This window comes from Neodiprion lecontei, chromosome 4 (assembly GCF_021901455.1).
Source record: "Neodiprion lecontei isolate iyNeoLeco1 chromosome 4, iyNeoLeco1.1, whole genome shotgun sequence".
In the NCBI taxonomy this organism is placed as follows: Eukaryota; Metazoa; Arthropoda; class Insecta; order Hymenoptera; family Diprionidae; genus Neodiprion; species Neodiprion lecontei.
Window position 1 is genome coordinate 25,904,632 of NC_060263.1, and position 24,380 is coordinate 25,929,011.

Genomic DNA, 24,380 nt, shown 5'->3' on the forward strand with positions numbered 1-24,380 from the left:
GCCACAGCCCCCGGGGTTAGCCCAGGCTTACATAAAGCCCTGCGCGCGTACTTGCGAAGTCTCGGCTGTCGCCGGGTTCGCTCGAGGTGCGCGCAGGCGAGCAAACGCTTGCGGATTAGGTTCGTGCGCAGCGCGCTGGACCAACAGCCGCGGGCTCTGCGCGTGCGCACGGCGCCGCACATGCGGGCAAATCGCATTACGGCCAACACCTACGCGTCGCGCAAGCCTCGTTTGCCCACACACTCTTTTATTCCATGCATACAGACACGAGCCGGCGACATTCCTCATCCGGCTACCGCGGCGATTCTCTTGAGTTTAGAGACGCAAACTGACGCTGCCTGCGCCGCCTGTGCCAATAATCCTGTGGATTTTGCTCTATGCAGAATATACTCGTTAACGGACTCAGGATGTGTAGCGTCAGAGAATTTTTGGGGAACCGGATAGTTTTAAGAAATCTTACCATGCAGTCTGGATAAATCAGGGAGCTTATGTCGGTGAATTCCTGGATAGTTCCTTGGAATTTTTACGATTTTGTTTCGTTATACCTCAAAGGCAAATATTATAAATTAAATTTGTAGGAAACATATTGGTGTGAAAAAGTCTATGTGTATAAATTGAATTCCCAGCCTTTGTGAATTTCACGAAAAATTTCAAATCTTGCCAATAACCGAAAACTCAGAGTAATTCACTCTGTTCAATGCGTGTTACATTCTCGAACTGAACTATTTGTTTGGGTATGATTTGTTTCATCCTCGAAGGGGCGGACGTGGGTAAGACGGGGGTGGGGGCACGTATGACGTAGGAGTAAGCGACGTTTGGTGTCTTTCAACCAATTTATCGTTTTTCTTATAATGTTCCCTCTAAATAGTTTATGTGACACTGATATAATATTTGAACCTAATAATTCGAATACAGGTGTTAATGTCAGCAGAAATTAGTGCACCGGCAGGTGAGAAGAGAATTTTTCAATTAGCGCTTATATTTCTGTCACGATTTTTGTTTTCGTTATAAATTAGCTACCGGGGCAAGACGGGACAATGCTATGAACTGTAACCCATCTTGAACCATGCCATATTCGTAGGCCAAATACAGAGGTACCGTGCATTTTTTACCCATTTGTCTGTATCTCACTGTAGGTACTAAAATCGAATACCTCTTGTTTTAGGATGGTGAGAAACTATCCCCACTAGCGTTTCCCGTCTTGCCCCACAGGCTCTACTAGTTTCGATTTTTTAATTTTTATAATGAAAATTGATTAAACTTGAACGTCAATTGTAAGACTGATTGCCAAAGAGCTGCACATATCTTATTAATATAATATTAATTAGTGAAAATAATGTGTTTTATTTATGTTCAAAGCTTAATGTCCCCGTCATGCTCCACCCTTCCCTACCTACATGTACCTATCATTGCCTATTGTCTTCAAGTAAGAATGACGAATGTTTATTGAAATGTTGAGTAACTCAGATTGAGAAAAATTAAATGAAATTCAAGTAAGGTTGACTATTTCAAGTTGCAATCAAGACATTACGCATAATTTTACCAATTTGCTTGAAAATAGTGAATTTCTTTGGTAAGGATAGACAGTTGAAATATATTCTGTAAAAAATCAATATTTTCGACGTAAAAGTGGGGAAATGTCCGAGAATTTGATGAGCCATCGAATCTAGATACTCGGTAATACTGAAATTGAGTCTAGCGGCGGTGGGTATAAAGTAGTGTACGAAGAATCTGACGGAAGAAAGAGTCCCCGCTTAGTCTGAACAAAAACACACTTTCGTTTCGCACGAGGTTCAAATTAGTAGGTACAACGCGTTAACGTAACGAAACGTAATTGCAACAAGAAACCATTGTTTTGTAATTTGAGAATTACTTTGAAAGAGTTATTAGTTTCCATAATACGAATACGTTTGCTTTAATACATGGATATGCACGGGTTACTGAATTTTAGACAATTCTGTAGCTGTAAAACATTGATTTTAGGTAAAAAAAAAAAGACCGTATCATTATAAAATTTGTCTTACGAATATGTATAAACCTCATTACCTTTTTTCGATTTTGTTTTTACGGATTGCAATGAATGATGTGACATCTAACTTCATAAATTTTTACCTCCTTCGAATGATTTTAATGTCGTGTCCAGGTATCCGATTCGCGATTCTTGTTCTTTTTTAATTGCTTCGTTAAGTCCTGACTTAAGCCTCATCGTTTCGCATGTATATGAAAAAGTCCAAAGTTATCGCGGGTGAAAATGTAACACTTTTCGTAATTTCTAGAAAGGTATTTGAGGACACGAATTTTGTCAATAACGACTAGCTAATATCGTCCGGATATTTTACCGTGCACAACAGACTCATGCCAATGAGTTTTTTTCTTCCTTATTTTACTAATTGCATCTTTCGGACTTGAAATAACTGTAATTAAACAATTATTACGGGCTATTATTTCTTTACTTTGTATTAACCTACGTAACGAGTCAGTCTGAAGAGTACTTAGTTGCATACAGTTTCGTAATGCAGGGTAGTCTGTGTTAATGCGTTTTTGAAGCGATCCTTATCACTAAGTGAACATGTCTTCAAGGACTCGTTTGTCTGAATTGGCGCAATTCCTGGTTGACTGGCTGATGTGCCGACGTGTAAGTTGGTAGTTGAAGTGAGATATTATTATTTATTTAAATAATTAATATTGCGCCACTGCAATAATGACCTGGCTGCAAATTACAATATTTACACTTAACGCGACTGCTTTTCTGTCCCCCCGATCGGAATCGGTTAAAAACTGCCGACCGGAGAAGATTTATAAACGACGACGGCCTTGAAACGGCGAAAGACGTAGAATATAAAAAGAAACCAAACACGATATACGTAATTTGCGAAGAATTTTGTGACCTCCGTGTCCCGACGAATTTTGATTCCTAACATTAACCGCTCGGGCTGCGTTTCGCATTGTAAAAGGACCTCGTCCCGCGTCTTGAATCATTATTAGCTCACCGCGCGATCTCTAATGTATTCCGAACACAACTGTACAACCGACATTAATCAATCAAACGGATCGATGAATTGCGAAACAAATTTTTTATAAAACGGCTTCACCGCCGCCACAGAGAACTGATCCGAACTTTAATTATTACGTCAACTTGAGTATAATATTATAGACGTATGTAGATCAACGAATTATGAATCGCTTTCCCCAATCCAAAAACCGTGAGTGTGTATTTGAAGCGCAGGTGGGCAGGTGGGCAGGACATATATTGTAATCGTGCAGAGATTTTTATTCGATCTCGATTGCAGACAGCACGTGCCGCGGTAAAAATTTTTGCTCGACTTTCTTGTGCGTGTCTCAAAACTGACAGGAATAAAAGAAGAGATCGAATAAATCACGCGTATGCCGTCATTAAGGAAGACAAAAAATTCTGTCGAATTAAAAATACTGCGCGTAGTGCGAGTGAGTTCCACGTGTTTTTCATCCGTGGCCAGTTTCTGAACACTTGAGATCCAGAGATCACGTAACCCTGAATAATATGGCAAGTCCAGTTTTCGCACGAGATATGTACCTACATATATTTTCAAACGGTACTGCATTTCCTGCATCCGCACAGGTATATTATCCGAAACTCTTTATACCGCAGCTTTACGTCAGTTCAGCACTTGCGGTGTGTCGACTTGGCGGAATAATTATAAGCTTCGCCACAACCACCGATGGTGCCGGACTAAATAATTCCAGCAAAAAGTGGATCTCGATCCTTTCACCTTTTTGTCGGGGCGAGTTAATCGGCCGATGGCGACTTCTCGGTCTCCTTCATTGGGTTGCATTCCTCTCCGTTACTTCGCCAAGATTCCGAGTATGCAGCAGCATAGTGCACCTAGATGCACCTTCGTTTCCGTTCCACACTAATGCCTCGTGCAACACGCACCGGAGGCTACAACAGGACTCGAACGCCTCTTCTTGATGAGCTACGAAGACGATGAGGCTGAGGCTGATGCACATGGCTTATGGTTAGTATTCATCCCGGCGTTTCGTCAGCCTCTCCTAAGTCTCGTTGAGTTAGCCTGACGTAAACCGACGATGATAATGTTCTTGCGCAGTTTTGGGTAAGCTAACCGACGGCTAGACCCGGCCAAGTCAAAGACTTGGAACTATTCGAGGGGACTATGACGAAGTATAGATTTGGTGGAGGTGTTAATTACACTTTCTGCGACCAAAGCGAAAAGGCCACAACGTCAGAAACTTCAGGCTTCGAGAAAGACAGTTTCGTTTACCGATAGCTGCAGTTAACTGCAATTATTATCGATGAGAACATTTCAGTTTTCTTGATGTATTTGGCAAGAAATATTCACTCGACGTGGCCTGCGGCTTCTTTTCTACAAACGAGGTTTATTTACCGTGGAAAACGGACTATCTACTTCGACATATGAAGTTTCAGAAGCGATCGCCCACTTACGCCAAATGATTCCAAGTGTTCAGTGACGTGGGTCTACGTGAATACGAGTTCATTTAGAAAGTTGTTTGACACCGAATGATACCAAATGCTCAGTCATGTGAGTTCACATGATTTCGAGTTCGTTTAGGAATGAATTTGATTTCAGCGATGCTTTCAAGAACGGTCGATCGATGCTCCCTACAAAAGAAAGCACCGATTGCAACGATACCGAATAAACATTCCCTCCGTTTGCCAGAACTAATTCGTACCAACGAGTCCAATGGAATGGCATGCCAGTGCAGCAAGAGTTGGAGCAAGCTACCGAGACGCGGAGGCACGAAGCTACCGAAGCAGCGCAAAACGAAAGGAAAGTGGTTACCATAGAACGACCTTGCCGCAATGAAGCTGTCCGGATTAGTTGCCGAGCTAGAATCGTACCCGGTGCTGTGCGAGCGGCACGTTTACAGGCAAACGTTAACGTGTTGATCTAAGGATGTTTCACAGGGGCGAGAAGGTAGGAAGTCAGGTAAGAGAGTGCCGATTTCGGTTTCGTTGATTGCGGCAGGTGAGGATAAACGGAAGTCGTCGAGGCCTCCAGGAATCGGCGCGTCACGTACGAATTTGCAAACGGGCATCGGGATATGGAAACACCGGAACTCTCCATGAGTGGTTGAGGAGATGAATGGCGATGCGCCTTCGGTCGTTGGGTGATTTTTAATGGCGTCCTTCACGCTGCAGAGCAGCCTGCAAATGTGTTCGATTCGCACAGTTGCGGAATTGCAATCGTGTGACGGTGACGACGACGACGACGATGACGATGACGATCGTGTGTTGCGACGGTGTGACCTTGCTGAAAATTGTGAGCGCCTGATGGAAATGTGTATGATTAATTAAGCGACGACGTAACTCGGGTGTTAAGCAGGCGGTAAGATTGCGTGGGCGAGTAATTACTCGAAAAACTTAATGCGGGTCAACATTAATTATTTTAATGATAATAATAAACATTATTAAGCTGATGAGCTTCTGATTACAGGGGTTACAAAATTCACGTCCAGACCAAAGACCTTCTTCGTCATTCGTGAAGCGACAATTCTCGGGTACTTGAAAGAAACGAAGATAAAAAAAAAAAAAAAATAATTGATACCGACGCGTCATTTGATGAGTGAAGACATTTTCGTACAATTTTTACAAAACAACATTCTGAGACTTATTTTCACCGCTTTGAAGCATCGCTAATTTCAGTATAAGACTGACAATTGGATTGAAATTCAAGGAATAATTAAAGAACGAATTAAAACGAAAAATGTCGCAAGTCAAGTTTTCCAACCTTAAATCAGATCACTCCTCCAAGGTGTAACGAAATTTATCATAAAGTATCGAACGGTTTTCTGTTTTTAAAGAACGGTGCTGGTTGATTAAAGAACTTTCACAACTTTCAGTCTTAGGTGACAAAAATTAAAATATACCCTCGATTAATTTTTGAGATGTTTTCAATTTGTATAAGTTGAAGATATTTTTGAAACAAACTTTCCCAATTCATAGCGAAATTCATGCCTCACCGACCTTTAAGAGATTGCACACAAAAAGTATGTGATTACAACAAAAATCTCGATTCGCGAACTAATTCTTAGTACAAATAATATTCTTTGAACAACTCTCCCGATCAATGAACCGTTCCAGACGGTCAAGTCTATAAAACCATTGATCTCCAAGTTACGTAACAGAATTGAACGGTTCACTCAATAAAGTCCGCTTGTTCAGTTCACAAGTAAGGCCGCAGCACGAACAGGTTAAAATCATAAAATGCGCTTTTAAAGCGTTAAGTGTTGGCGCCTGACGTGGCACAAAAGTGTATCTAAAACGGAACACCCGAGTCCAATTACCCGTTCGGCCTGGCCATAAGCTGATTAGATACGGCAAGTCCCGTTAAAGCCTGTGCTAATGTTGAAAATATCGACGAAACTGCACGTCTCCTGAGTTTCGATACGAAAAGTAGATGCAAAAAGGGAAACGGCCGATCCTGAAGTGGGCAACTTTGCATTTCAAACTGCTCTCCTTTCAGGAAGCGAAATCGTACGTATAAACCTGATATACACCGCAGTCGTAAAACGGATCGTTTGCCGTGAGACTCGGGATGTTCGCTGGCCTGGGACGAGTTCGCGTTCTGCTTTATGACAGATCGGAGATTCAGGAAATAGCTGGCATCCGTCCATGAACGACATGTGCAGACGCCGCCTACACGTCTATTCACCGAGTGTTGTTCGTACGCAACGGGCCTGCTCGCCGCCTGCACCTTTACTTTCATGGGGCCCAGCCTACCGCCTCACGTCCTGGCGATAGTAACCATATGGCTTCGTGCCAGGACTTACTGAGAAGGCATGGCGTACCTGCTTTCTGCTTTCCGTTTCTTATTTCTCGGTATATGGCGTGTGGAATGGTAAACGGGCCCGGGACTTGGGGGGTCCTTTTACATGTCCTGCGGGGACAATTCCTTCTGTAACCACTTGACGACCAGACTCTGACTACGGTGTCATTGAAACGAAAAACAGAGTAGATTCGAAAAACGTTTCTCATCCGTCGTCGCCACATTCTTATCGTGTTGTACGATGTTATGACCACAAACGACACCAAAGATCGTACTAAATTACTAACAATGATCCGTTTACCAAGTGCTAAAAACTTGTGGCAAAAAGTTACTCGGAGACGGGTTGTATAAGTCACGATTAACCGAGTTATACAAGAAGTTAGATGTCACGTTCATGAATACTGCGTTTTTTGAAGGTGGCCACTAGTGGTATTGCAGTGTCCAAGCATGGTGCATCCAACTATCGCCTACAGGTGAAAACTTTCCGTTCCTCGTGCAGTTTCACATTTTGTATCACATGCACCGTATGCATCGCGCCCACTCACAATCAGCGCGAATGCAGACGTACGTACCTGTTTCATTCTGCTCGAATTGCAGGTGTAGAACCGGTTCGACGAATAGTGGCGAACAGTCGAATCGTTTATTATACTCTCAAGTTCCTGGGCTCTTTTTACAGATTAGCAACAGCTGGCTGTGATCAAGATGGTTCGCAATTCAGACACCGAGAGGTAATTGTTGTTGTTTTTGTTGCAGTCAATGTTGAACGAATTATGCAATCGAGGACGTTTCGGCAACGCTTCGTTCCCGCCGATGGGATGTAATTGCTTCTGTCGTTCCAGTGAGGTATTCTTCAAGGAACCATCACCGATCCGTTCGGGAAATGGGTTCCGGATACGTTGGAAAAATTATTTACATTGCTGAGAATTGAAACGTAGGTTCATCCCTGACGTTACGCTCGTTACGACCGCAGTAAAAAATTGGCAAATTCTTGCGGCTTCTCGATCGCGACGATCCCTGATCCGATCTCAGCCTCGCAGTCTGGCACATGCAGCGTGTTTGAACGAGCTTGCGAAGCCTTTTATTTTGCCGCATGCATGCGCCGATCGGTGGCGGCCATCTGGACTCTCGATAAGCCGCAATGGTCAACACGATCTGATCGGACGTTGGCAGTAAGTGAAAGTATCGCTTGATCGCTTTACAAGTATAAAGTCCGCCGTTCCGATCTCTGCGTAAACGCTGCGGTTTATTACTCATACTCCGAGCAAAAGGATAAATTGACAATTCTACCTGTTCGGTTGAACTGTAACACGTAGGCATAAAGAACGCGATTTAATTTACATGTGGTTTAACGCTCCATACCGCATAGCTTAAATGAGTTACGTTTTTATGCCAAGGTGTCGAGATTATTATTCTCAAAAAGTTGGCGACACTTGTTTAAGAATATACGACGAGTTGATTTTAAAGTCTGTTAATAGCAGTGCGGGTACTCTGATTTTTAAAGATCCAGTCTGGCTTTCATCCGCAAGATTCTGTTTCTCTCTCTCCTTCGCAATCCAAATTTTGAATAAATTCTGAATGTACTGTGCAGAATAACTTTATAAAACTGTACGTGTTCAGCTGGTTTTTCATACACTCGTGCAAACTCTTCTCGCACAATCCTCGAGGTTAATGCAAGTGAAACGTCGATCGATGATAAAAACGTGAAGCCATGAGCTACGTTGGAAATATAATTTTATACGTATATCGTTGACTGCGGTCGAAGGCAATCAATGCAATACCTACGAGGCAGAATGGCAGTTGATACACGCTCGTTCGCTTCGGCTATAATACTATTTGCGAATAAATTGACACTTCCACTTCTGTTATATAATACCAGATTTAATGGAATTGATTATAGTATGTGCGCGATTTCCGGTGCTGATTTGACACATCGTCCAAGTTCCGTATTACATAAATGGACAATTTATCACGCTGAGTTCAACATCGTTGATTGATTCGAGTTGTCGGTGAATAAGTTTCTTTGGGTGTAAAAGACGACAGTTGAGGAAGAATTATAAGATTTTTCCCGGTCTTATTAGTTGTCAATTTCCATTAAACGATGTTTAAATTGAATCCAACAGCTGGCGAAGCGGGACGCTACGTATTTTACACTACCGAATTAGAACGCCGCTTTTTCAATTCAGCATTATAATGGTACCATCACTCCGATCGAGTGTACGCGTTAAAATTATTCCCTCAGAATGCGTCATCTTGCCTCAGGACCCGTGTCAACGGCGTTGTTTAACAGTATTGAAAATTGTCTAAACTCGAGGAACCGGTCGTGAAATCGTGAGGCACGTATATCAAACATGCGGGTTTACACTCGTATAATTTACACGTAGACAATGAACGCGTACAGCGATACGCGATAAAAAATAAATGTGTAGAAGCGTCCGGTGCACATGTCTCCTAGTCAACGAGGCAAGTGTTTTTTTTTTTTCGAAATTCCTCGTAAAGCGTGTTTCAGGATGGTACGTGTCAGGATTTCACAGACTGAACGAATCTCTGAAAAACAACGTGCAAATTTATCAGTCAATACGAGTATTCATTGGTTTGGGGCATTCGGTGAAAATAGGGTGCGTCATTCTTGCAGCAACGGGCTCCGGGGAAACGATTATGTGAATGAATGAATCGGCGGGACCGTCTGGATCAAAAGTTAGGAAAAGAGAAACCACCGTTTGAAAAATCTCTAGAGATGTTGTTAACGCGAATGATAGTGAACGAGATTAGAACAATTCAATCTTACTATATGTGAGAAAAATGAATTATTTCAACAAATTATCGAATAAGACAAGCTAAAATATCAACAATTTGAGAAAAGGTTTTGGTAATCAGGAAATTACAAATGCTTGAACACTGGTGTGTTTGATCTGAATCTGAAGTTTTTAGACTTATTTTGTTTACCGTGAAGTTCCCGATAGAAAAAATTTTACAGTCATCTCCGGAGTGCATAAAAGTTGATTGAGATTTTTGAAAAAGTTTTTTCTATTTCCCTAACGCTTGATTCAAACGGTCCGGTGGATCCATCCTTAAAGGGGATCCAAATTCACGCGGTAGAGCAGAGCCTTTAACCCTGGAATTTATTTACACCGTTCCTCGAGGACCGAATCCGCCTTTGTAACCTCGTCTCCATTAATCTCGCAGGATTATATCGAGTCAAGGAACGTCCATGCAGCCACCGGCGGTCGGCATTGAGTGACACTCATATAAATTACACGATGGCTCGTTCGGCGCAAAGAACCGCTTCTTTAAATCTCAACATCGTTTCGTCTAACTTCGTCTCGATCAAGTCAGATTGCATCGCGTGCAATCGTTCAGGCTATCATTCTTTCGGCATTTCAAAAAGCGAGTGCCGATAGCGATCGTTGGACGCTATGAAAAAAATCGGCTTCCTTTTTCAGGAATACGATACGACTGCCGAGTAAATGTCATTTCATTTCCCGAAAAAACTCGTCTTCCAACATGACCGTGTACCTACGTAAGTTTTGCGAATTCGTGTCAATTTTCGCGAAACATTCCGAGCCCGAAAACAGTTATTATTTATTATCGTTGTCGAAACGGTAATTCCTCGACGTGCTGTGCAGGAGAAATCGCTTCTTAAACCGATTATTATACATATACATACGCTCGTGGACCACTCGCTTACGTTATACTCGCCCGGTCTTCGCCTTTCATCGACCTTTTATTCAGATCAGACATGCCGTCCAATTGGCCGTGCCCGGATTTTTCTCTAACGATCTCGCGATTGTGCGTGTAGATCGATGTGAAAATAATTATCCTACATAACGCACAAGTCGAGTGTGAGGAATGGGATCAAGGCCAAGCCTCGTGTAATCTAAGCTCCAAGGCGGTCGAAAAGGTTCGAACCGTCATGACAAAGTTGACTCGTCTAACGTTATTCGCGGTAAATAAGTCTAGACGTCACAGATCGCGAGGCTATTGATACACCGCACGATCCACGTACGTACATCAGCGTGTATCGAAGCACGTATACTCGTATACCGGGAAGAATAAAAGATCCTTTACATCGGTAGGCGGCGTATGCCGAATGATCGGAGCTAATGCACGCTTCGTTGGTTGGAAAATTGATTGGCGGTTAATTTTTTGTTGCAAAGAAACGCGCACCGAAACCGGGTGTGTAATAAAAGCAAAATGGCGAGCACGCCGCGTCGATTCCCGTACATCGGCCTCGTGTCTTAACGGTGACGTCATAAACATCTAACTGTCCACTATCCGTTTTAAGGTACCACAAATCCTGCCGGTATTTTCTGCTTCGGTTTAATACACGCCTGTTATTTTTCAAACCATATTTATTTCCACGAATTTCTCTGCACGCCTTGGGCACCCCAATGGCCCAAATTTTCCATTTAACTCTTCTACGGCACATTGATAACATCGGTATTCCAGTAAGATTTGCCAATGGTACAAACAATCGATTTATGGGTATATATATGCTAAGTAAGGTAACAACGATTTCGTAAGTCGAACTATGTGCAATTGTGAAAACTATATACACCAATCACTTTCATCGAACCAGAATTTTCAAATATTTATAAGCAAGCGTGCACTTTTCAGAATAACGAGGAGAAAGCCAAGGTCTACGTATTATACATACGTATGAACGAAGATAAAAAACTCTTATAATTGAATTCTGGTACTCTTTAAATTTTTCTGATTTTGTTTGTGAGTTAATTGCGTCATCGCCAACAAAGCTGATTTTTCAAAAAATTCTCAACGTGCCACAGAAATTTGATGTCGTTAACAGTTTTCATAAAATGTTTGTAAAAAATATACAAGAATTAATGCGATAAAGAGTAGGTACAACGATTCGGAAACTTGCAGCATATGAGGGCGATTTGCAAAGTGGCGAGAAACTGTGAACGGCGAGTGCAGTAACGAGAGACGAAATTTATTCAACTTTCACAAAAAAATGTGGACCTCAAATTCGTACGAGGCGTAAATATGGGACGTCATCGGTCCACGTATATTGCGGGTGTCTGGAAACGGCCGATGAGCCAAGTCGTATTAAGATGTGCGCAGCTTGCGTGAGAGTCGTGTGATTACTGTAGTCGAGTCGAGTCGTTCGATGCATGGGTTATACGGTCGAATGGCACTGGAATTCGCGCTACTTGAGTTAAAAGCAATCGCTCGTTTTGAATCGGGCACACCGTTACATTCAACGCTATGTACTTAAATGTATTTGTTGGTTGCATAAATGTGACGTACACGCGCCGCGCATACGCGATAAGTATGACAAATTATTTTTAACCTTATCGGGTTTGACGAATCGCTACGGAAATCTGAATGATAATTTCGTTTTTTCTTCGAAATTTTTTTTTTTTTGTTTTTTCCGATGCAAATATTTATACAATATGAAAACGACCGTGCACTCGGTGTTTCGTGGAAAATTTTTGTAAAAATATAAAAATATACTTAGTCACAGAAGGAATGAGGTGAAAATTTACGACCAGTATTATAAGGAAACCCGTTTCTCTGCACAGCAGGAAAATCTTTCCGGACCTTGTGATGTGAGAGCACTTTTACTCGACGGAAATAGAAGAACGGCATACATATATTTTGAAAATTGAAGACTGAACAAGGGCTGGGCGATTAATATATAATTCGCAGACTCATGGTTTAATTATTCTACCAATCAATCGGTGTTTCGATCACTCAATTCAACGGCCTTACCGATCTTCCGTTTCTTTTTTCTTCGTTTAACCGATTAATCGATCAATTGGAAAATGCGGTTGATCGAAGTCTGCAGTCTGAGAAAACCAAGTGGCGATATGATTATGACTGAAGTAATCTCAAGGTCGACGTTTTTCCCTCATTGAGAAAATTAAACCGGAGGCGGTTCGAGCACCGATTATTACGATTATTGCGATTATAGGTTCCCGGGTAAACGAGATCCGATTATTATATCTCCTTGGTATTTGGTAGGTGGGTCCTTTTTCTCGGAACAATTTTAATACTCTCCATCCCGCGAGTCGAGCGAGTCGATAGAATTGCTGCCTGCGCAGGCTCTTTTGGACGAAGGCAATCGCTCAGGGCGCGAAGAAGCCGAACCTGTTCGAAACGCCCGCCCGCCCAGTCGAAAGAGAAAAAAGAACGAAGAAGAGACGAGCTGCATGGAGTTTTATATTCGGCGACCTCTTTAAAATGCAGTCAGTAGGTATCGGAGCCGTAGAAACTTAAAGGAAAGCTGAAAGACGGGATGAGGCAACTCGATCGTCGCTCGTCCCCGTATGAATCGGGTACTCGAACCGCCATCTTTTCATCTCAGTGTCGTTAAAAGGCGGACAATATTGCCCGCGAATCGCGCTAAAGAATTTCAAATTTTCGGTAATTACTGCGACTCACAATCAGCTTTACAATGAGTATGAATTACGTTGAAATAAAAATCACCGTTATGCAGATTCAGAATTTTTTTTAACTTTCAAGGTACACTCAGAGAAATTCTTATTTCCGGTTACCGCTCAGTCCTTGACTATTTTCATTTTTTACCATAATCGGAAAATATAGTTCTAGGTACAAAATAAAAATTAGTTTTCTAGCTGTTACCGGAAAGTCTAGCATCCGTTGCTATTCTTTCTCATTACGATCACTGTTGCTATATTTTCTTGTAACGGTTGCGAAAATTTAATGCTTGCGCAACAATAAATTGATTTTAAAGCCTGGTTTAGCTAAAAAAGTAGAGTAAACCTCAGAAACTGATTTTGCGTTGCAATTACCAAAAAAGGATCGAAAATAGCGCAAAATGGTCAAGTGTACCTGGTTTTTCGTAATTCAATTAGTATTCAAATAATTTTCTTAACGATACCTGTTTTACTGAATTTTTCTAGTTACTATAACAAATGAAATTTTTTTCAGTGCACTAAATTTGCAAAATATGAGTTTTTTGATTCTCTATTAAGGTTTACTGCATTTCAGGTAATTTTAAAGCTGCGAAATAACGAGATCGTTCTGAAATTGCACTGCTTAAATAAATTCAAATTGTCAAGTCGAGTTCGCAGATGAAAAATCAATCTAAGCGTCCGTTATTCTTCGCATCGTAATAAGACTTACGTACTTTTGTCTAAACGCTTCCCACCTTCGACAGTTTCATAAAAATCAGTTATACTCCTGCGTTACGTATTCAGATTACATAGGTGTGTATAAATTACAACTAATTTGATAATTAAATGTAGAACGCGAAGCGATAAGTGGGAGAGTTTTTATGACCGGTAAATGTACAAATTATTAATGCACACATAAGCTGCCTAAATCACCGTGTTCGGGTGACTAATGATCGTTTAGAAATTCCGTTTCTCTTCTCTCAAAATCTTCAAGCAAATCGTAGAGTACGGTTGTTCATTACTTTACAACGACTATCGGTGTACGATTTGCGTATTAATTACCAAATGTTCGATCACAAGATGCATGCGCGACAAAAGTAGCCACCCGGATATTTTTGCGGTGCTCGTAAAAAGACTGTTATTAACGCTTATTCCGTCTACCTTATTGCGGCGACAGCAGCGGTGAAAACCACAAAAATTCGTTCGGTTCACTAGACGCGCGGCGTCTTTGATTTTAATGAATCGTTAACTACACCGTCTATGCCCAATTATACCTGTACCACTTTAACAATCATGGATTGTAATCGCAGCCGTGAGACTACTCGTTGTTTGTTGAAGACCCGCGGCTTTACTAGGTCTCTTAATTCTGGCTCGCAGCGTTGTATTATGATATTACAGGGTCAAGCAGAGGATAAAAAGACGATTCGACTATTCATTACTATAGAAAAGAGACAAGGATATTACTTACGTCGTATGCGGTGATTAATACGTGTGTATATAACTTTACAAAAAGGGTATAAATGCCCGTTTAGATTCCTTTTCGGGAAAAAAAAATTGGGTTTTAGACTAATTCGCATAAATTAACGCCACGGCACTAGGTTTTATGGCTCGAACAGCAGTTTAACGCCTGCCTGAACTGCCACTCGTTACACTAAACTAATTTCTCCGATGTACAATACACCGAATAACCGCGCAACCTGCATTCGAGTTTCATTTGATTCTTACGCGTATGAACATCGTGTTGCGGGTCTCTTTCGCTGACGCTTGCAATTTTCGACGACATTTCACTTACAAAAATGCCACGCTATTTGGTTGAAAATGTGCAGCATGTTAATTACTGCACCTGTTGCATAATAAATCATGTTACGCGGGTATAATGTGATGCGAGGAATCGTAAGAGTTGCTGACGATTGGAAAGTCGATCTGCATGCGTAGAAGTGAATCAGGAAAAGTTGCTTTTTGAAATTAAAAAATGAGAAGATCAAGTTTTTTTTTTTTTTATTACAATAATCTGATTTTCCGTACGTTAAAAATGTAACGTATAACATACTTTTCCCATCTATAACAAGGGATTTCATTAAACACTGCGACAAATCAGCGAGCAATTTATATTTGGACTTTCTAACGAGATCAGAGCATTATACACGAGAATTGCAGGCAACTTTCCTGAAACAAGTTAACTTTCAATCGGTATCCACACCGGTTTGTAATAGAAGTCTTTAGATTATAAGCCACCTGAATCAAACTCGATCAGGGTAAAAAAAAAAAATCTCAGACTAGAGGCATGGAATTTACTGCCATTATGTACCTGTCTTTAGGTATATACCGTAAGGTATAAAGTTTCTCGGTACAAAATACTCGAACCATTGCGAAGATTCGTCGATTCAGATACGCGATAGTATAAAATCATTCTGCGACAATTTTTTACACCGACGTCTGTAACGAATGCAAACGAATATTTGAAAAAAACGAACGAAACAACGCGACGTAATTGTGCCCGTCCTCAAAATGAATATCGAAGAGAAATCTACGCGTTGAAAGAAGTTTGCTCGCCGTTTGGCGATGACTCGTGAATTAGTTTCACAAAAATTATTCATACCGCTCGGAAACGCGCTTCTACACGTTAAAAACGTAGAGTTTGAGCTCAGTCAGCAAGATCCGAGGCAATGAACTCGAGCAGAGAGCTTCGGGCGGAAATGTAAATGCACCGATGGTAGGTAGCCTGTCTGAAAGTCCGATGCTTCCGATATTGACCGATTTCTTAAACGTATCGGGAAGAATCGGAGAGCCGCTTCGGCCAAGAAAACTCGGAGTGTATCGGTCGAGTGGCAAACAGATAAATATTTGCCTTTCGCAGCTGACCACTTCGCACAATTTCGTATCGAACATCCTTGGAGACGCGCAAACGCTTGCTTACTCGGTCATTTCAAAATGGCTGCAGGAAATTATACAAAACTCTTTATTCCTTCTTTTGCTGTAAGCGTTCGTGTTATAAACATTGTGCAGTTTTGTCGAACGTCTCTCATGATTCTATTGTTCACCTCTCGTTGCGCAACGGGCTTAAGGATCGTTTCCTCCTCTGGAACACGAAGCCAACCTTCGGCTTCTCAGTCTCTGGTCGCAAACTAACGCTGCCTCCGTTCCACCACGCTCTGAGTATACGGTTCTGTACGTTATAGCGGAGGCGGGTAGATAAACACACGTACAAGTATCCGGATTTGTACAGGGTGGTCCAGCTTCTCAGAGGAGAATACAGGTTCCATCGAGTCGCTATTTATTCCCGGCACACTGAACTTGTCACATCACAACGGAGAAAAATCAGATACTTGTTATTCAAGGTTCGGACCATGTGTGACTCGTTCTGATTTATTGAATTTAGTTATGGAAATATCAACGAATAAAATGATTTTGAAAAATCCACTCGATTGTGGTGGAAACTTTTAAAGTCGACGAATTTTGAGCCGAATTTTTTTATTCAGTTTAGTTTAGTTATTAGGGTCTTCAACTTTTTCATAAATAAAACGGTTTGTCGTATTATCGTAAGAGGAAATTTAGCAGGTCAAATTTAAAAATATTCTAAACATTTTTTGGCAGGCTTTGAACTTGCTGTATGATTTGTACGATACCTATTTCGAATGAAGAAAGATAGTCGTTCTGATGAGAAATTCTCTCGATTCTCAAATACGTCAAATACAACAACTAGATCGATTGTTCTTAATCTATAGATCGAAATGAGGTTCATAAAGATTGAACTTTTTAACTTTTCGATTTTCAGCTAATTATTTTCAGAAACGATTACAGACTAACCTGAACCTGTATTTTTCTCATTCACGTTTAACAGCGATTTCGAATAATCAAGCTCAGACATCCCATCGATCCCATTTCATTCCTAATGATTGGCATAAATTCAAACTATCCCATACACGAAAACATAATTCATCAGGCAATTAACCGTCCATTGCATAATTTCGCGAAAATCTAATCAACGAGACGACGGTAATCGAGTTCCTTTCTTCGGTCGTTAAAATTTGAATCCTCGCCGCTGAATTTTGTAAATCCGTGCGTGATCTCCAGAGGAAATTGATACTCTGAGCCACCCTGTACACAGCGATGGCATTATAACCCTAACCCAACCCAACGACGAGCTCACACTGCGCCCACGACTTGCAGCGGTGCAGCAGTACAGACATCGGCAATGCACGGAGCGAGAATGTGCTGCGGACGATGACGTCACTGCCGGTGGGGCATTGTTCTGCCGCACTTCGTGGAGTCTAGCGCGAGTTTAACGATCCTCGCGGCATCGTCGACGGAACCCGAGGGGCCCAGAGGCCGGGACGAAGAGATCCTGGCGGACGGCAGTCGCCTCCAAGTTCGGGCCCCGTGCCCATGGGGCCCTCGAAGTCAGTCAGACGCAGCTTGCGTGGGTCGGATTACATTTCACGTGGGAATACACGGACGCGACAAGACGTGTGGAAATAGGCATATTCTGCCGGAGAGAGATTTTTGGTTGTGGTTGTACCGCATGCACTGTTGAAAATTATTGGGGAATTTACTAGATATTTATTTAACAAAAGAGTTGGCAGTTTCCGGAATCAGGCTGCAAGTTTACAAATTCGGTGCAGCGAAGTATGTTACTATGTATTTGTCTTAAAGCTGTGAAAATTTTTCAATTTACTTCGAATTTATTAAATTTTTTGTATTTTTAAATTGAATAAACAGTAAATTTATTGTGAATTCATCGTTCCCTATCCGAATAAAACTTCTAATAAAGCGTAGGAAGTTCCAGTCGGAAATTTTTAACAGTATGCGCTCTGTGACTGTTTTCATTTTTATACCATAACCGAATAATATGGTTCTGGGTAGAAAATTAAAATTAGGTTTTTAACTGTAACTAGAATATCTGATACGCATTACCATTCTATTCGATCACTCTCTATAATATATCGCTCCAATTATACTTTCTTACAACATATTTCGAGAAGTTGATGCTGTTGCAACAATAAATTGAAGTTAAGACCTTGTTTGGCTGACAATGAATAAATATATAAATGACTAGGGAAACAGATTGAACGCTGCAGTGACCAGAAAATGTGGCATTGGCAACCATAATCAGATTAAATAGTTGTACTTCATTCTCTGGTAAGTCCAACAATATTTAAACCGCTACCGTACCGATACCCATTTTTTATAGTCAAACTTTAAGAAACGAAATTCTTCTCACCGCGCAGAGACGCCCGAGTGTCGAGACTCGGGCACACATTTTTTTGCGGTCCTCGAGCCAGCGAAAGAACCCTCATATGAATTAGGTACGTGTGTGCGCAGTGACACATGTGCAAAACACATGGAAAATTGGTTGGTTGGTTCTTTTTCAAACTTGCAGCGACGACCCGTTCACGGCTCTCAGTTTGCACCCAGAGTGTGTCTTACCGTCAACGCTGATTGCCAATGGAATATTATAGTCCTGCATGAATGGCGGTGTAGGTACACGGATCGGTTTCGATCGGATCGGTTTCGATAGGATCGGTTGTGGATCGATTACCGATCGCAGTGTATATGCGTATCGTTTCGGGCAGCTCGTTATTCAATTTATTCTTGTTAAGTCACTGTCTGTGAATTAGGATGTGGAATTTGGGAAACCCAAATTGACGAAAGCAATGAAGAAACTAATTTATAAACAGACACTTGTGAAGCCGAGTTTTATTTAAACAGAACAGCGACCGTATCCTTCGATGTAAAATTGTCAGGGTTCAATATATATTACGTACAATGAACGGAAGTACAAAAATGGTCAAATATTTTTTCGGTATAAAAATTCCTGGCGTAGAGTCATCTAGGATCAGAAAAATAATATAAGGGACTACTTTTTTCAGATTAATTTCTATAGAATTCACCGAAAACTTGACTTGTCTGAAAACACAATACAGCAGAAAATTCACAGTTACTGCCGATTAATCTTTTCCTGCTACCTCATGCTCCGAGTTTATACCAAAGCTACTAAATATTCCCGCTCAGCGTCGATATTGTTATATTGAAATTCAATTTTCTTCAGATTGCGTAAAGTAGAGGGAAAAAAAAGTATGGAGGATCAGGTTGGGCGTTGTATATTTGTACCGACTTTCAGATGTCTCAGAGATCCTGTGACCGATGATATAATTAATATTTAAAAGTGCTGTAAGCATTGTCGCTTTGCTCCGAATCTTTCGTCTGAGGGAATGAGGAGCAGAGGCCAGTTTGTGTTTTTTCATACGACAAACCGGTTCGTATGATTTTTAACATTTCAGCCAACGGTGAGTGTGCGGATATATACGTCGTATACTGTATATATGCATAGTTTTGTAATACAATATGCTTCACGGGCGATTTAATAATGGCCCTGATTTAGATTAGAATACATGATTTTTGTCGTAAATGTTGAAAATGCAGTTCTATCGATGCGCAAACACGAAAAATCGGGTTAAAAAACTAAAGATACTCGTGATATAAAAATTATCCCCGACTTCGCGAGTTCTCTTTCATGGCCGTTGGATGTTTGTACATCATACTTGAGGATAAAATCTAACGAGAACAAGGAATCTTGAATTATAACGTAACGCGTGAGAAGCCTCGAATCAGGTTCCTTGATTCTCGGTACGGAAAGGACTTGAGGCACTCGAGGACACTCGAGATTCCTCAAAGGATAATGTAACATATCCACGTATCGTAAGCATCCTGCGAGCTTTCAGCTCGGTTTCTCTCAAGAGTCAAGAGTCGAGTCAAGTCGCGATCGTGGGCCTTTCATCGTCACGCTTCGTTCACCGATTTTAAACCGATCCTAACCGTCTGCCCTTCCGACTTGCAAGGCGATTCAAAAATCATTCATTCATCATCCGCCTCGCACAATGCCTTGTATGAATTATACACGACTAATTTCTGCATCACAATGATTCCAACCATTGCCAGGGACTAGAATTAGCCGAGCGAATGATCGATCGTGTTGCGTATGATATTTCACAGGGTAAAAACTCACCTTAAAATCCCTAGATCCCCATGACACTGTATCACACTGTATATCACAATAAAACTTGGGTCCGTGGTCGAGCGGATGAATCGGTTAGTAAAAATCCTATTCGAACGTATCCACAAGAGTAAAACGTGACTCGAGAGACGAGCAAAGGGACCTTCCGGTGTCTCGGGTGAACTGAAATCGTCCTGAGCGCGGCTCGTCGAGCGTCGATCAGCCTTTCCGATGGAAAGCGGAGTTTGGGACTTCGGCTTTGGGCCTTGGTAAGGGGCCGCGTTTCGCTTCGCCCGGAGATTCGTCGGCGGCGCTCGATACGCGCCTGCGCAAAACGGGTGAATTGTGCCTACAGCTCGCCCGGAGTTGCGCCGCGAGACGAGGTGGGAGTTTATTCCTATCCCAACCCCCGTGACGAGTCAGGTTCTCCGACCTGTTCCGTTCACCTGTGGCGTTGCCGTGTCGAGACTCTCAGGTGGCACCCGTCGCCTCGCCGGAAATTATTCCACATGCATGAAATCCGCAGTTGAACCATGCGTCTTGAGCCCCGATTAGTCCGGTCGCATCACCCTCGACTATTTCATTCACAATTCCCATTCTTCTTCTTCCTGCTGTTGTTATTGTTGATATTGCTAGTATTGCTACTTCCAGCTAGGCGAACGTCGCGCAAGGAATCGACGATCATCGCAACAGACGGTGCAGAATTTTGAAAGGACGTGCTGACCCACAAAGCCCTGTCACACTTTAGAGCCGGCGGTTAAACGCGGTCAGATAATATTCATTCTTTGGGCCAAAGATGATCATCGCTTCGATCATCGCGTCGCACAGATTTTACGGGGAGTTTTCTGTTAAACTCGCTACTCGACCTGTTTCGTATTCCTTTCTATACGCGGATGTTTAAAACGTAGCTTCGATTGCCAGTTTGCTGGCGTTGAATGACGAGTTTGACAGAAGACTCCTGATAGATGATACGGATTGTATGCGGAAAAAATAATTGGAAGCTCTAATGTCCGCGAGTACCGTTTAACGAAAGTAGACGAAGAACGTAAGCCGTTGATGAACCGTCGAATTCACCCGTTCATTTCGTCTCGAGACTCTACACTATGCTGCGTTGACATCATCGCGTCGATGATAATGATGATCATAATTATACGGAATTAAGTAGCGCGTTGTACGGATTACGTTTTACCTACTTGGGTCCAGACAAAGAGAGAATTAGAGATGGATTTATTACGCTCTGTGCCTCGGCCGAAGGCAAATAATGCATATGCATGAATTGCGATAAACAATTGGTGAGGAGACTATCTTGAGTGAGTTAGTCTCCGTGATTAAATGGTCAGAATACGTACGAGTTGTAAGTGAAACTGGGATACAAGGTTTTGGCAAAGGAAGCGGACGTGACAAGGAAATAAGAAAATGTGTGTGCGAACTCAAAGATCGAGTCCTTGACAGTTTGACATGTCGTGACTGCACACTTCTAGTGATTGCTTCTGCTCATTTGTCTAATAGGATATTTTACATGTTGATTATACGTTTGATAAAATTACAAGATACTTAACGCTTTAATATTGCGATCCTTTCTCAGGCACAACGAATTGCAAGTTACAAATGTTCGTAAAAACTTAATCTTTTCTGTTTTGTTTCTTTTCTTTGACATCCGTTAATAGATTACTGCAAGTATTGTAATTTTTTGATCGATAGTAGGGTTCGCACGTATCGACATATGATAATAAAATTCTGTGATAAATAAAATCATGTATGTTAAGTTATTCCAGACGCTCTATTTCGCTGGAATGACATTACAGTCAAAATCTTGATCGATTTAGTTTGACGTTACAGCGATGCCCAACCTTCTCTGCATTGATATCGAACATTTTCGAAGCTGTTCCACTCTTTTTGTTCAGTTCACTGTCAGTCTATCCCTATTTCACGCCCACCCCATGAATTATGAAAAAGGAAATTTTCCACCCTGTCAGGGGTCAGATACCCCGGGTCGAAGACTGTAAACTGTAGCCAGTAGAAACCATTCGTAGTACCGATACAGCGCATGTACCTAACTGTACAATTAATAGCCTCATGAGTCACGTGAGGCGAACGGCGCAAGAGATTTAAAATGTGCATGAAGATCAGGTGAATGTATTGAAATACTGTAGCGCGTTATAAAAATATATGCTTCGGCACAGCTGGCTGAAATGTTAGATGGAAGTTACACATCCGTGGAAATAAAGAACCCGCAACACATTATAAATATACGTACCCAATACCTATATTACGTGTGTGCTAGTCAAGGCGATTCGCCATAGGCACGATGTGCCTGTTTAGCGGGGAAGCATGTGTGTAACACAGGTGAATGGATAAGCTTCCGGATGTTCGGACGCACATCAGTGATCGTCCCGCGCGTAGAAGAATGGCCGAGGCGAAACACGGACACCTGCGCATCGCGATGCGTCAGTGTTACGCCATCTCGTCTAATCCGAGGTCTGCGCATGCGCCGCACATGGCGCCCCCGACGATTGGTGTCGTAAGGGCCGAAGTGGGCGGACGTTTGGCGGAAACCGAGCGTCGCTGTAAACTCTGGTAACTATCGGCCGAAGAATCTCCCAGGCGAATAAATAGACGGCCGGTGCGTGCAGACCGTCGCATCGGTTAGTCAGATGCTATTTGAGCAAGTCTGGTCACGGCGTGCTGCCGGACAACGTTCGTGGAAACGGATGCATCGCCTTGCCGTACATGGCGCAGGCGTCGATTATATTTTCATAACAGAAGTTTAGTCGTCGATTCAAAAGTTCAGGCAGGAATAGAGACGACGATTCAAGTATTGTCCCTACAGGTGATATCCTGGGCGTTGACGTGTTTATTACGACCGAGTACATTCTAATAACTTAGTAAATTATCACTGAAATCTCGATCAGAATACGATCGGAATATGACCAGGCTATTCAGGCCAAAATATTATACCGATAAAATTAATAATCACGTTCTACATGATTCAAGGGTCTGCGTTCATAACAACGGTTTTATGGTGGCAAGTTACTTGGGGATGATCTGGTGTTCAGATTCCATCTTATGTAACTCACCTGAAGCTTATTAACACATACTGACAATGAAATCAAAATTCAGCTGCTTGGACAAATGTGGGATGCAACAGAATGCCAATTGTGATATTGTGAATGAGGCGAGGCGGTTTTATAAGCGACGCGATCGAAAGTGAAAATCGACATCAGACTAGTTTCCTTTGAAAGTGAATTCTCTAAATTCCAGCATTGCGTACTGCCAGTCCAGTATAGTGCATTCACGATCGTTAATACCAGCTGCAATGCGCAAGCTCTTTGATTTGCGTTGCCAATTTTATCGATCTACCTATGTACCCACGATTTCTCGGAAATAGACGCGAGGTTTCAATCTACAGCTCGGATCATTCCGGTGCAAAATTACAAATGGTATTGAATTTGCAATAATACTCTCAATCGAATTTTCACAAATACCGAAACCTTATATGTGGTAGTCTGGTGGAATAAGTTTTCAATTCTTTTATACGCAGAAACTCTCTTACCGCATTCATTTTTCATCAAAAAACAAATATGAACTTGACAAATATTGCAACCACTATCAATTTTATTGCATTCTGTCACTTCATTCAATCGTATTTTGTACTGCAATAAAAAAAAAAAACCTTACATCAATTACAAAGCTGGAGCGTTCTTTTAGTTTACTTGCAGGTGAGAATACAATTTTTTAGAAATTCTAAAGCGTTTAAGTTTGTCAAAATGATCGGTATAGGGAAAACAATTTTCTTCTCGACAAAATTCGTCGATCGTGTCACACTCGTGTTTCGTTTTCGGGTCCTTTTGTAAAAAGCAAACATTTCGACATGTGGTTTCTCAAAGAGAATATTTTTCTAAGTAAAAATAAACCAAATATGAGTTGAGCGGGTTTTTGTATTAGCAGAGTCTTTGTGCTCCAGACAATTTTAAGAAATATTTTCCAACAATTCCAACAATAGCACGACGCGATGTTGTATAATACGATATTGTATAATACGATAAATTGTATTGACGACGATTGATATGTAAAAACAAAGAAAATGATGACATTCTAATTGATAACTTCTGTGAAATTATGACAAATTGAACGCTATAAATCCGCAAGCGTATATTTACTTTAACACAGAATTGAATGAGAAGTGCAAAGCTGTTTGAGCTGGGAAAAGACGTGCATTTTTTC

At 41.6% G+C, this 24,380-nt stretch overlaps 1 protein-coding gene across 3 annotated transcripts in view; it reads right to left on the reverse strand.

The window, feature by feature from the left end:
• LOC107217370 (microtubule-associated protein futsch) overlaps window positions 1-20,408 on the reverse strand; it is a 45,845-nt gene extending 25,437 nt beyond the window's left edge. For 2 of the 3 annotated variants that reach the window (XM_046737287.1, XM_046737284.1), the window contains exon 1: window positions 20,169-20,407. The gene's annotated coding sequence lies outside the window, so the exon portion shown is untranslated. Of the gene's footprint in view, window positions 1-20,168 lie in introns of all 3 variants that reach the window. The other variant, XM_046737286.1, reaches the window with a different exon arrangement.
• Between the last annotated feature and the right edge of the window lie 3,972 nt (window positions 20,409-24,380).